Here is a 13614-nt window from a genome sequence, read left to right as displayed (position 1 = left end):
GTTTACAAATACAAAAATTGGGTTTTACTCATAATGACAGTATAACTGCCATATTCAAAATAACAGTTATTTAAACATAACTCCTAAACCAAACATGATAAATAGCTAATAATGCCTGGAAAAATGTATGTAAACATAACTCCAAAACCAAACATGGATTATGTCTAAAAATGCCTGTAATATTGTATCCATGTGAGTTTTACCAGAATAAAGAATTTTGGTAAGGTTTATAAATACAAAAATTAGGTTTTACTCATAATGACAGTATAACTGCCGCCCTCAATATGACGGTTATGTTAACATAACTCCTAAACTACACATGCAAAATGGCTAATAATGCCTGGAGAATTGTATCTTTGTGAGTTTTACTAGAAAAAAATATTTTGTAAGGTTTGTAAAGACAAAAGTTTTTTTTTTTTTTACTCAATATGATGGTTTAACTGTCAAACTAAATATAAAAGTAATATAAACATCATTCCAAAACCAAACTCCTAAACCAAACTTGCAATCCGTCTTAAACTGCCTGTAATATTGAATCTATATGAGTTTCACCGGAATCAGGTATTTTGGTAAGGTTTACAAATACAAAACTTGGGTTTTACTCATAATGACAGTATAACTGCCATATTCAAAATAACAGTTATTTAAACACAACTCCTAAACCAAACATGCTAAATAACTAATATTGCCTGGAGAAATGTATCTTTGTGAATTTTACTAGAAAAAACTATTTTGTAATGTTTGTAAAGACAAAAGTTATTTTTTTTTACTGAATATGATGGTATAACTGTCAAACTAAATATAAAATTAATATAAACATAATTCCAAAAACTAACTCCTAAACCAAACTTGCAATCCGTCTTAAACTGCCTGTAATATTAAATCTATATGAGTTTTACCAGGATCAGGTATTTTGGTAAAGACACGAGTTAGTTTTTTTTTTTTTACACAATTTAACAGTATAGCTGTCATACTATATATGAAAGTTATATAAACACAACTCCAAAACCAAATATGCAATCCGTCTAAAAATGCCTGTAATATTGAATATATGTGAGTTTTATCAGAATCAGGTATTTTGGTAAGGTTTACAAAAACAAAAATTAGGTTTTACTCATAGTGACAGTATAACTGCCACACTCAATATGACAGTTAATTGAACATAACTCCTAAAACACAAATGCAAAATGACTAATAATGCCTGGGGAAAGGTATATTTGTGAATTTTACTGGAAAACAATATTTTGTAAGGTTTGTAAAGATACAAATTCGTTTTTGTTTTTTACTCAATATTATGGTAAAACTTTCATACTAAATATGAAAGTTATATAAACATAACTCCAAAACCAAACATGCTTTATGTCTAAAAATTCCTGTAATATTGTATCAATGTGGGTTTTACCAGAATCAGGTATTTTGGTAAAGTTTACAAATACAAAAAATAGGTTTTACTCATAATGACAGTATAACTGCCACACTCAATATGACAGTTATTTAAACATAACTCCTAAACCAAACATGATAAATGGCTAATTATGCCTGGAGAAATGTATCTTTGTGAGTTTTACTGGGAACATTTTTTTTTGTAAGGTTTATAAAGACACAAGTTATTTTTTTTTTACTCAATAGGATGGTATAACTGTCATACTAAATATAAAAGTTTTATAAACATAACTCCAAAACCAAACATGCATTATGTCTAAAAATGCCTGCAATATTGTATCTATGTGATTTTTACCAGAATTAGGCAATTTTGGTAAGGTTTATAAATACAAAAAATAGGTTTTACTCATTATGACAGTATAATGTCACATTCAATCTGACAGTTATTTAAACATACTGTAACTCCTAAACCACAATTACAAAATGGCTAATAATGCCTGGAAAAATGTATCTTTGTGAGTTTTTCAGGAATTTTTATTTTTTTTATAAGGTTTGTAAAGAAACAAGTTAGTTTTTTTTTACTTAGTATGACAGTATAACTGTCATACTAAATATGAAAGTTAAATAAACATAACTCCAAAACCAAACTTGCAATCTGTCTTCAACTTCCTGTAATATTGAATCTATGTGAGTTTTACCAGAATCTGGTATTTTGGTAAGGTTTACAAATACAAAAATGGGGTTTTACTCATAATGACAGTATAACTGCCATATTCAAAATAACAGTTATTTAAACATAACTCCTAAACCAAACATGATAAATAGCTAATAATGCCTGGAAAAATGTATGTAAACATAACTCCAAAACCAAACATGGATTATGTCTAAAAATGCCTGTAATATTGTATCTATGTGAGTTTTACCAGAATAAAGAATTTTGGTAAGGTTTATAAATACAAAAATTAGGTTTTACTCATAATGACAGTATAACTGCCGCCCTCAATATGACGGTTATGTTAACATAACTCCTAAACTACACATGCAAAATGGCTAATAATGCCTGGAGAATTGTATCTTTGTGAGTTTTACTAGAAAAAAATATTTTGTAAGGTTTGTAAAGACAAAAGTTTTTTTTTTTTTACTCAATATGATGGTTTAACTGTCAAACTAAATATAAAAGTAATATAAACATCATTCCAAAACCAAACTCCTAAACCAAACTTGCAATCCGTCTTAAACTGCCTGTAATATTGAATCTATATGAGTTTCACCAGAATCAGGTATTTTGGTAAGGTTTACAAATACACAACTTGGGTTTTACTCATAATGACAGTATAACTGCCATATTCAAAATAACAGTTATTTAAACACAACTCCTAAACCAAACATGCTAAATAACTAATATTGCCTGGAGAAATGTATCTTTGTGAATTTTACTAGAAAAAACTATTTTGTAATGTTTGTAAAGACAAAAGTTATTTTTTTTTACTGAATATGATGGTATAACTGTCAAACTAAATATAAAATTAATATAAACATAATTCCAAAAACTAACTCCTAAACCAAACTTGCAATCCGTCTTAAACTGCCTGTAATATTAAATCTATATGAGTTTTACCAGAATCTGGTATTTTGGTAAAGACACGAGTTAGTTTTTTTTTTTTTACACAATTTAACAGTATAGCTGTCATACTATATATGAAAGTTATATAAACACAACTCCAAAACCAAATATGCAATCCGTCTAAAAATGCCTGTAATATTGAATATATGTGAGTTTTATCAGAATCAGGTATTTTGGTAAGGTTTACAAAAACAAAAATTAGGTTTTACTCATAGTGACAGTATAACTGCCACACTCAATATGACAGTTAATTGAACATAACTCCTAAAACACAAATGCAAAATGACTAATAATGCCTGGAGAAAGGTATATTTGTGAATTTTACTGGAAAACAATATTTTGTAAGGTTTGTAAAGATACAAATTAGTTTTTGTTTTTTACTCAATATTATGGTAAAACTTTCATACTAAATATGAAAGTTATATAAACATAACTCCAAAACCAAACATGCTTTATGTCTAAAAATTCCTGTAATATTGTATCAATGTGGGTTTTACCAGAATCAGGTATTTTGGTAAAGTTTACAAATACAAAAAATAGCTTTTACTCATAATGACAGTATAACTGCCACACTCAATATGACAGTTATTTAAACATAACTCCTAAACCAAACATAATAAATGGCTAATTATGCCTGGAGAAATGTATCTTTGTGAGTTTTACTGGGAACATTTTTTTTGTAAGGTTTATAAAGACACAAGTTATTTTTTTTTTACTCAATAGGATGGTATAACTGTCATACTAAATATAAAAGTTTTATAAACATAACTCCAAAACCAAACATGCATTATGTCTAAAAATGCCTGCAATATTGTATCTATGTGATTTTTACCAGAATTAGGCAATTTTGGTAAGGTTTATAAATACAAAAAATAGGTTTTACTCACTATGACAGTATACTGTCACATTCAATCTGACAGTTATTTAAACATACTGTAACTCCTAAACCACAATTACAAAATGGCTAATAATGCCTGGAAAAATTTATCTTTGTGAGTTTTTCTGGAATTTTTTTTTTTTTTTATAAGGTTTGTAAAGAAACAAGTTAGTTTTTTTTACTTAATATGACAGTATAACTGTCATACTAAATATGAAAGTTAAATAAACATAACTCCAAAACCAAACTTGCAATCTGTCTTCAACTTCCTGTAATATTGAATCTATGTGAGTTTTACCAGAATCTGGTATTTTGGTAAGGTTTACAAATACAAAAATTGGGTTTTACTCATAATGACAGTATAACTGCCATATTCAAAATAACAGTTATTTAAACATAACTCCTAAACCAAACATGATAAATAGCTAATAATGCCTGGAAAAATGTATGTAAACATAACTCCAAAACCAAACATGGATTATGTCTAAAAATGCCTGTAATATTGTATCTATGTGAGTTTTACCAGAATAAGGAATTTTGGTAAGGTTTATAAATACAAAAATTAGGTTTGACTCATAATGACAGTATAACTGCCGCCCTCAATATGACGGTTATGTTAACATAACTCCTAAACTACACATGCAAAATGGCTAATAATGCCTGGAGAATTGTATCTTTGTGAGTTTTACTAGAAAAAAATATTTTGTAAGGTTTGTAAAGACAAAAGTTTTTTTTTTTTTTACTCAATATGATGGTTTAACTGTCAAACTAAATATAAAAGTAATATAAACATCATTCCAAAACCAAACTCCTAAACCAAACTTGCAATCCGTCTTAAACTGCCTGTAATATTGAATCTATATGAGTTTCACCGGAATCAGGTATTTTGGTAAGGTTTACAAATACAAAACTTGGGTTTTACTCATAATGACAGTATAACTGCCATATTCAAAATAACAGTTATTTAAACACAACTCCTAAACCAAACATGCTAAATAACTAATATTGCCTGGAGAAATGTATCTTTGTGAATTTTACTAGAAAAAACTATTTTGTAATGTTTGTAAAGACAAAAGTTATTTTTTTTTACTGAATATGATGGTATAACTGTCAAACTAAATATAAAATTAATATAAACATAATTCCAAAAACTAACTCCTAAACCAAACTTGCAATCCGTCTTAAACTGCCTGTAATATTAAATCTATATGAGTTTGACCAGAATCAGGTATTTTGGTAAAGACACAAGTTAGTTTTTTTTTTTACACAATTTAACAGTATAGCTGTCATACTATATATGAAAGTTATATAAACACAACTCCAAAACCAAATATGCAATCCGTCTAAAAATGCCTGTAATATTGAATATATGTGAGTTTTATCAGAATCAGGTATTTTGGTAAGGTTTACAAAAACAAAAATTAGGTTTTACTCATAGTGACAGTATAACTGCCACACTCAATATGACAGTTAATTGAACATAACTCCTAAAACACAAATGCAAAATGACTAATAATGCCTGGAGAAAGGTATATTTGTGAATTTTACTGGAAAACAATATTTTGTAAGGTTTGTAAAGATACAAATTAGTTTTTGTTTTTTACTCAATATTATGGTAAAACTTTCATACTAAATATGAAAGTTATATAAACATAACTCCAAAACCAAACATGCTTTATGTCTAAAAATTCCTGTAATATTGTATCAATGTGGGTTTTACCAGAATCAGGTATTTTGGTAAAGTTTACAAATACAAAAAATAGGTTTTACTCATAATGACAGTATAACTGCCACACTCAATATGACAGTTATTTAAACATAACTCCTAAACCAAACATGATAAATGGCTAATTATGACTGGAAAAATGTATCTTTGTGAGTTTTACTGGGAACATTTTTTTTTTAAGGTTTATAAAGACACAAGTTATTTTTTTTTTACTCAATAGGATGGTATAACTGTCATACTAAATATAAAAGTTTTATAAACATAACTCCAAAACCAAACATGCATTATGTCTAAAAATGCCTGCAATATTGTATCTATGTGATTTTTACCAGAATTAGGCAATTTTGGTAAGGTTTATAAATACAAAAAATAGGTTTTACTCACTATGACAGTATAATGTCACATTCAATCTGACAGTTATTTAAACATACTGTAACTCCTAAACCACAATTACAAAATGGCTAATAATGCCTGGAAAAATTTATCTTTGTGAGTTTTTCAGGAATTTTTTTTTTTTTTATAAGGTTTGTAAAGAAACAAGTTAGTTTTTTTTTACTTAATATGACAGTATAACTGTCATACTAAATATGAAAGTTAAATAAACATAACTCCAAAACCAAACTTGCAATCTGTCTTCAACTTCCTGTAATATTGAATCTATGTGAGTTTTACCAGAATCTGGTATTTTGGTAAGGTTTACAAATACAAAAATTGGGTTTTACTCATAATGACAGTATAACTGCCATATTCAAAATAACAGTTATTTAAACATAACTCCTAAACCAAACATGATAAATAGCTAATAATGCCTGGATAAATGTATGTAAACATAACTCCAAAACCAAACATGGATTATGTCTAAAAATGCCTGTAATATTGTATCTATGTGATTTTTACCAGAATTAGGCAATTTTGGTAAGGTTTATAAATACAAAAAATAGGTTTTACTCACTATGACAGTATACTGTCACATTCAATCTGACAGTTATTTAAACATACTGTAACTCCTAAACCACAATTACAAAATGGCTAATAATGCCTGGAAAAATTTATCTTTGTGAGTTTTTCTGGAATTTTTTTTTTTTTTTTATAAGGTTTGTAAAGAAACAAGTTAGTTTTTTTTACTTAATATGACAGTATAACTGTCATACTAAATATGAAAGTTAAATAAACATAACTCCAAAACCAAACTTGCAATCTGTCTTCAACTTCCTGTAATATTGAATCTATGTGAGTTTTACCAGAATCTGGTATTTTGGTAAGGTTTACAAATACAAAAATTGGGTTTTACTCATAATGACAGTATAACTGCCATATTCAAAATAATAGTTATTTAAACATAACTCCTAAACCAAACATGATAAATAGCTAATAATGCCTGGAAAAATGTATGTAAACATAACTCCAAAACCAAACATGGATTATGTCTAAAAATGCCTGTAATATTGTATCTATGTGAGTTTTACCAGAATAAGGAATTTTGGTAAGGTTTATAAATACAAAAATTAGGTTTGACTCATAATGACAGTATAACTGCCGCCCTCAATATGACGGTTATGTTAACATAACTCCTAAACTACACATGCAAAATGGCTAATAATGCCTGGAGAATTGTATCTTTGTGAGTTTTACTAGAAAAAAATATTTTGTAAGGTTTGTAAAGACAAAAGTTTTTTTTTTTTTTACTCAATATGATGGTTTAACTGTCAAACTAAATATAAAAGTAATATAAACATCATTCCAAAACCAAACTCCTAAACCAAACTTGCAATCCGTCTTAAACTGCCTGTAATATTGAATCTATATGAGTTTCACCGGAATCAGGTATTTTGGTAAGGTTTACAATTACAAAACTTGGGTTTTACTCATAATGACAGTATAACTGCCATATTCAAAATAACAGTTATTTAAACACAACTCCTAAACCAAACATGCTAAATAACTAATATTGCCTGGAGAAATGTATCTTTGTGAATTTTACTAGAAAAAACTATTTTGTAATGTTTGTAAAGACAAAAGTTATTTTTTTTTACTGAATATGATGGTATAACTGTCAAACTAAATATAAAATTAATATAAACATAATTCCAAAAACTAACTCCTAAACCAAACTTGCAATCCGTCTTAAACTGCCTGTAATATTAAATCTATATGAGTTTGACCAGAATCAGGTATTTTGGTAAAGACACAAGTTAGTTTTTTTTTTTACACAATTTAACAGTATAGCTGTCATACTATATATGAAAGTTATATAAACACAACTCCAAAACCAAATATGCAATCCGTCTAAAAATGCCTGTAATATTGAATATATGTGAGTTTTATCAGAATCAGGTATTTTGGTAAGGTTTACAAAAACAAAAATTAGGTTTTACTCATAGTGACAGTATAACTGCCACACTCAATATGACAGTTAATTGAACATAACTCCTAAAACACAAATGCAAAATGACTAATAATGCCTGGAGAAAGGTATATTTGTGAATTTTACTGGAAAACAATATTTTGTAAGGTTTGTAAAGATACAAATTAGTTTTTGTTTTTTACTCAATATTATGGTAAAACTTTCATACTAAATATGAAAGTTATATAAACATAACTCCAAAACCAAACATGCTTTATGTCTAAAAATTCCTGTAATATTGTATCAATGTGGGTTTTACCAGAATCAGGTATTTTGGTAAAGTTTACAAATACAAAAAATAGGTTTTACTCATAATGACAGTATAACTGCCACACTCAATATGACAGTTATTTAAACATAACTCCTAAACCTATAAAATTGTATCTATGTGAGTTTTACTACAATCAGGTATTTTGGTAAGGTTTACAAATACAAAAATAAGGTTTTACTCATAATGACAGTATAACTGCCACACTCAATATGACAGTTATTTAAATATAACTCCTAAACCACACATGCAAAATGGCTAATAATGCTTGGAAAAAATTGTAAGGTTTGTAAGACAAGTTATTGTTTTTACTCAATATGACATTATAACTGTCATACTAAATGTAAAAGTTATATAAACATAACTCCAAAACCAAACATGCATTATATCTAAAAATAACTGTAATATTGTATCCATGTGAGTTTTACTATAATCAGTTGTTTTTGTAAGGTTTACAAATACAAAATATTAGTTTTACTCATAATGACAGTATACTGACAAAATGGCTAATAATGCCTTGAGGAATGTATCTTTGTGAGTTTTACTGGAAAAAATATTTTGTAAGGTTTATAAAGACACAAGTTAGTTTTTTTTACACAATTTAACAGTTTAGCTGTCATACTATATATGAAAGTTATATAAACATAATTCCAAAACCAAATATGCAATCCGTTTAAAAATGCCTGTAATATTGAATATATGTGAGTTTTATCAGATTCAGGTATTTTGGTAAGGTTTACGAATACAAAAATTAGGTTTTACTCATAGTGACAATATAACTGCCACACTCAATATGACAGTTAATTAAACATAACTCCTAAAACACAAATGTAAAATGATTAATAATGCCTAAAGAAATGTATATTTGTGAATTTTACTGGAAAACAATATTTTGTAAGATTTGTAAAGATACAAATTACCTTTTTTTTACTCAATATGATGGTATAACTGTCATACTAGATATGAAAGTTATATAAACATGACTTCAAAACCAAACATGCTTTATGTCTAAAAATTCCTGTAATATTGTATCAGGTATTTTGGTAAGGTTTACAAATACAAAAAATAGGTTTTTATTTATAATGACACACAATACAATAACTGCCACACTCAATATGACAGTTATTTAAACATAACTCCTAAACCAAACATGATAAATGGCTAATTATGCCTGGAGAATTGTATCTTTGTGAGTTTTGGGGGGGGGAAAATTGTAAGGTTTATAAAGACACAAGTTTTTTTTTTTTTTTTACTCAATATGATGGTATAACTGTCATACTAAATATGAAAGTTGTATAAACATAACTCCAAAACCAAACATGCATTATGTCTAAAAATGCCTGCAATATTGTATCAATGTGATTTTTACCCGAATCAGGTATTTTTGGTAAGGTTTACAAATACAAAAATTAGGTTTTACTCATAATGACAGTATACTGTCACATTCAATCTGACAGTTATTTAAACATAACTCCTAAACCACAAATACAAAATGGCTAATAATGCCTGGAGAAATGTATCTTTGTGAGTTTTCCTGAAAAAAATAAATAAAAAATTATAAGGTTTGTAAAGACACAAGTTAGTTTTTTTTACTTAATATGACAGTATAACTGTCATACTAAATATGAAAGTTAAATAAACATAACTCCAAAACCAAACTTCCAATACGTCTAAAAATGCCTGTAATATTGAATATATGTGAGTTTTATCAGAATCACGTATTTTGGTAAGGTTTACAAAAACAAAAATTAGGTTTTACTCATAGTGACAGTATATCTGCCACACTCAATATGACAGTTAATTACTCCTAATAACTCCTAAAACACAAATGCAAAATGACGAATAATGCCTATAGAAAGGTATATTTGTGAGTTTTATTGGAAAACAATATTTTGTAAGGTTTGTAAAGATACAAAATATTTGTTGTTTTTTACTCAATATGATGGTATAACTTTCATACTTAATATGAAAGTTATATATACATAACTCCAAAACCAAACATGCTTTATGTCTAAAAATTCCTGTAATATTGTATCGATGTGGGTTTAACCAGAATCAGGTATTTTGGTAAGGTTTACAAATACACAAAATAGATTTTACTCATAATGACAGTATAACTGCCACACTCAATATGACAGTTGTCTAAACATAACTCCTAAACCAAACATGATAAATGGCTAATTATGCCTAGAGAAATGTATCTTTGTGAGTTTTACTGGGAAACATTTTTTTTGTAAGGTTTATAAAGACACAAGTTATTTTTTTTACTCAATATGATGGTATAACTGTCATACTAAATATAAAAGTTGTAAAAACATAACTCCAAAACCAAACATGCATTATGTCTAAAAATGCCTGCAATATTGTATCGATGTGATTTTTACCAGAATCAGGTATTTTGGTAAGGATTACAAATACAAAAGTTAGGTTTTACTCATAATGACGGATAACCGCCACATTTTTTTGAACATAACTCCTAAACAAAACATGCTAATTGGCTAATAATGCCTGGAGAAATGTATCTTTGTGAGTTTTACTGGAAAAAAAAAATTTGTAAGGTTTCTAAAGACACAAGTTAGTTTTTTCTGACTCAAAAAGACGGTATTACTGTCATAATAAATGGAAAAGTTATATAAACATAAAATGCCTGTAATTTTGTATCCATGTGAGTTTTACTAGAATCAGTTGTTTTTGTAAGGTTTGCAAATACAAAATATTGGTTTTACTCACTATGACAGTATACTGCTGTCACATTGAGTAAAAAAAAAAAAAAAACTTGTGTCATAACAAACCTTAAAAAATATTTTTTTCCAGAAAAATTCACAGAGATACATTTCTCCAGGCATTATTAGTCTTTTTGAATGTGTAGTTTAGGAGTTATGTTTAAATAACTGTCAGATTGAATGTGACAGTATACTGTCATAGTGAGTATAACCAATATTTTGTATTTGCAAAACTTACAAAAACAACTGATTCTAGTAAAACTCACATGGGTACATCATTTCAGGCATTTTTAGACAAAAAGCATGTTTGGTTTTGGAGTTATGTTTATATAACTTTTCCATTTAGTATGACAGTTATACTGTCTAACTAACTTGTGTCTTTACAAACCTTACTTTTTTTTTTTTTCCAGTAAAACTCACAAAGATACATTTCTCCAGGCTTTATTAGCCATTTAGCATGTTTTGTTTAGGAGTTATGTCATTTCGAATGTGGCAGTTATCCGTCATTATGAGTAAAACCTAATTTTTGTATATGTAATCCTTAACAAAATACCTGATTCTGGTAAAAATCACATATATTCAATATTACAGACATTTTTAGACAGATTGCAAGTTTGGTTTTGGAGTTATGTTTATATAACTTTCAAACTTAGTAAGACAGTTATACTATCATATTGAGTAAAAAAAACTAACTTATGTCTATAAAAACCTTACAAAATATTTTTTTCCGGTAAAACTCACAAAAATACATTTCTCCAGGCATTATTAGCCATCTGTGGTTTAGAATTTATGTTTAAATAACAGGCAGATTGAATGTGACAGTATACTGTCATAGTAGTTTTTTACTTAATATGCCAGTAATGTTCTTAAAATCCTGAGATAATGCGAAAAAAGCAATACAAATATTTTTCAACATAATTCCTACACCAAACATGCAACATGTCTAATAATGCCTGAAGACATGTATCTTTGTTAGCTTTACTAGAAAATGTATCTTTTGTAAGTTTTGCAACAACGCAAGTTAGTTTTTTTAATTCAATATAACAGTATAACTGTCAAACTAAATGTAAAAGTTATATAAACATAACTCCAAAAATGAACATGCATTATGTCTAAAAATGCCTAAAATATTGTATCTATGTGAGTTTTACCAGAATCAGGTAATTTGGTAAGGTTTGCAAATACAAAATATTGGTTTTACTCACTATGACAGTATACTGCTGTCATATTGAGTAAAAAAATACCTAACTTGTGTTATAACAAACCTTACAAAATATTTTTTCCAGAAAAATTCACAGAGATACATTTCTCCCGGCATTATTAGTCATTTTGAATGTGTGGTTTAGGAGTTATGTTTAAATAACTGTCGGATCGAATGTGACAGTATACTGTCATAGTGAGTTAAAACAATATTTTGTATTTGCAAAACTTACAAAAACAACTGATTCTAGTAAAACTCACATGGATACATCATTTCAGGCATTTTTAGTAATAAAGCCTGTTTGGTTTTGGAGTTATGTTTATATAACTTTTCCATTTATTATGACAGTTATACTGTCTTTTTGAGTTAGAAAAAACTAACTTGTGTCTTTACAAACCTTACCAGTAAAACTCACAAAGATACATTTCTCCAGGCATTATTAAGGTTTGTTATGACACAAGTTTTTTTTTTTTTTTTACTCAATATGACAGCAGTATACTGTCATAGTGAGTAAAACCAATATTTTGTATTTGCAAACCTTACAAAAACAACTGATTCTAGTAAAACTCACATGGATACAAAATTACAGGCATTTTATGTTTATATAACTTTTCCATTTATTATGACAGTTATACCGTCTTTTTGAGTCAGAAAAAATTAACTTGTGTCTTTAGAAACCTTACAAATTTTTTTTTTCCAGTAAAACTCACAAAGATACATTTTTCCAGGCATTATTAGCCATTTAGCATGTTTTGTTTAGGAGTTATGTTAAAACAAATGTGGCGGTTATCCGTCATTATGAGTAAAACCTCATTTTTGTATTTGTAATCCTTCCCAAAATACCTGATTCTGGTAAAATTCACATATATTCAATATTACAGCCATTTTTTTACGAATTGCAAGTTTGGTTTTGGAGTTATGTTTATAAAACTTTCATATTCAGTATGACAGTTATACCATCATATTGAGTTAAAAAAAAAACAGTATCTTTACAAACCTTACAAAATATTTTTTTCCAGTAAAAATCACAACGATACATTTTTCCACGCAATATTTGTCATTTTGCATGTGTGTTTTAGGAGTTATGTTTAAATAACTGTCATATTGAGCGTGGCAGTTTTACTGTCATTATGAGTAAAACCTAATTTTGGTATTTTAAACCTTACCAAAATACCTGATTCTGATAAAACTCACATATATTTAATATTACAGGCATTTTTAAATGGATTGCATGTTTGGTTTTTAGAGTTTGGTTTTGGAGTTATGTTTCTATAACTTTTTTATTTAGTTTGACAGTTATACCGTCATATTGAGTAAAAAAACTTGTGTCTTTGCAAACCTTACAAAAGATCAATACTCTAGTAAAACTAACAAAGATACATTTCTCCAGAATTAATAGCCATTTTCA

Source organism: Nerophis lumbriciformis, linkage group LG14 (assembly GCF_033978685.3).
Source record: "Nerophis lumbriciformis linkage group LG14, RoL_Nlum_v2.1, whole genome shotgun sequence".
NCBI lineage: Eukaryota > Metazoa > Chordata > Actinopteri > Syngnathiformes > Syngnathidae > Nerophis > Nerophis lumbriciformis.
The sequence above is the reverse complement of the archived record's forward strand: the minus strand, read 5'-3'. Positions refer to the sequence as shown.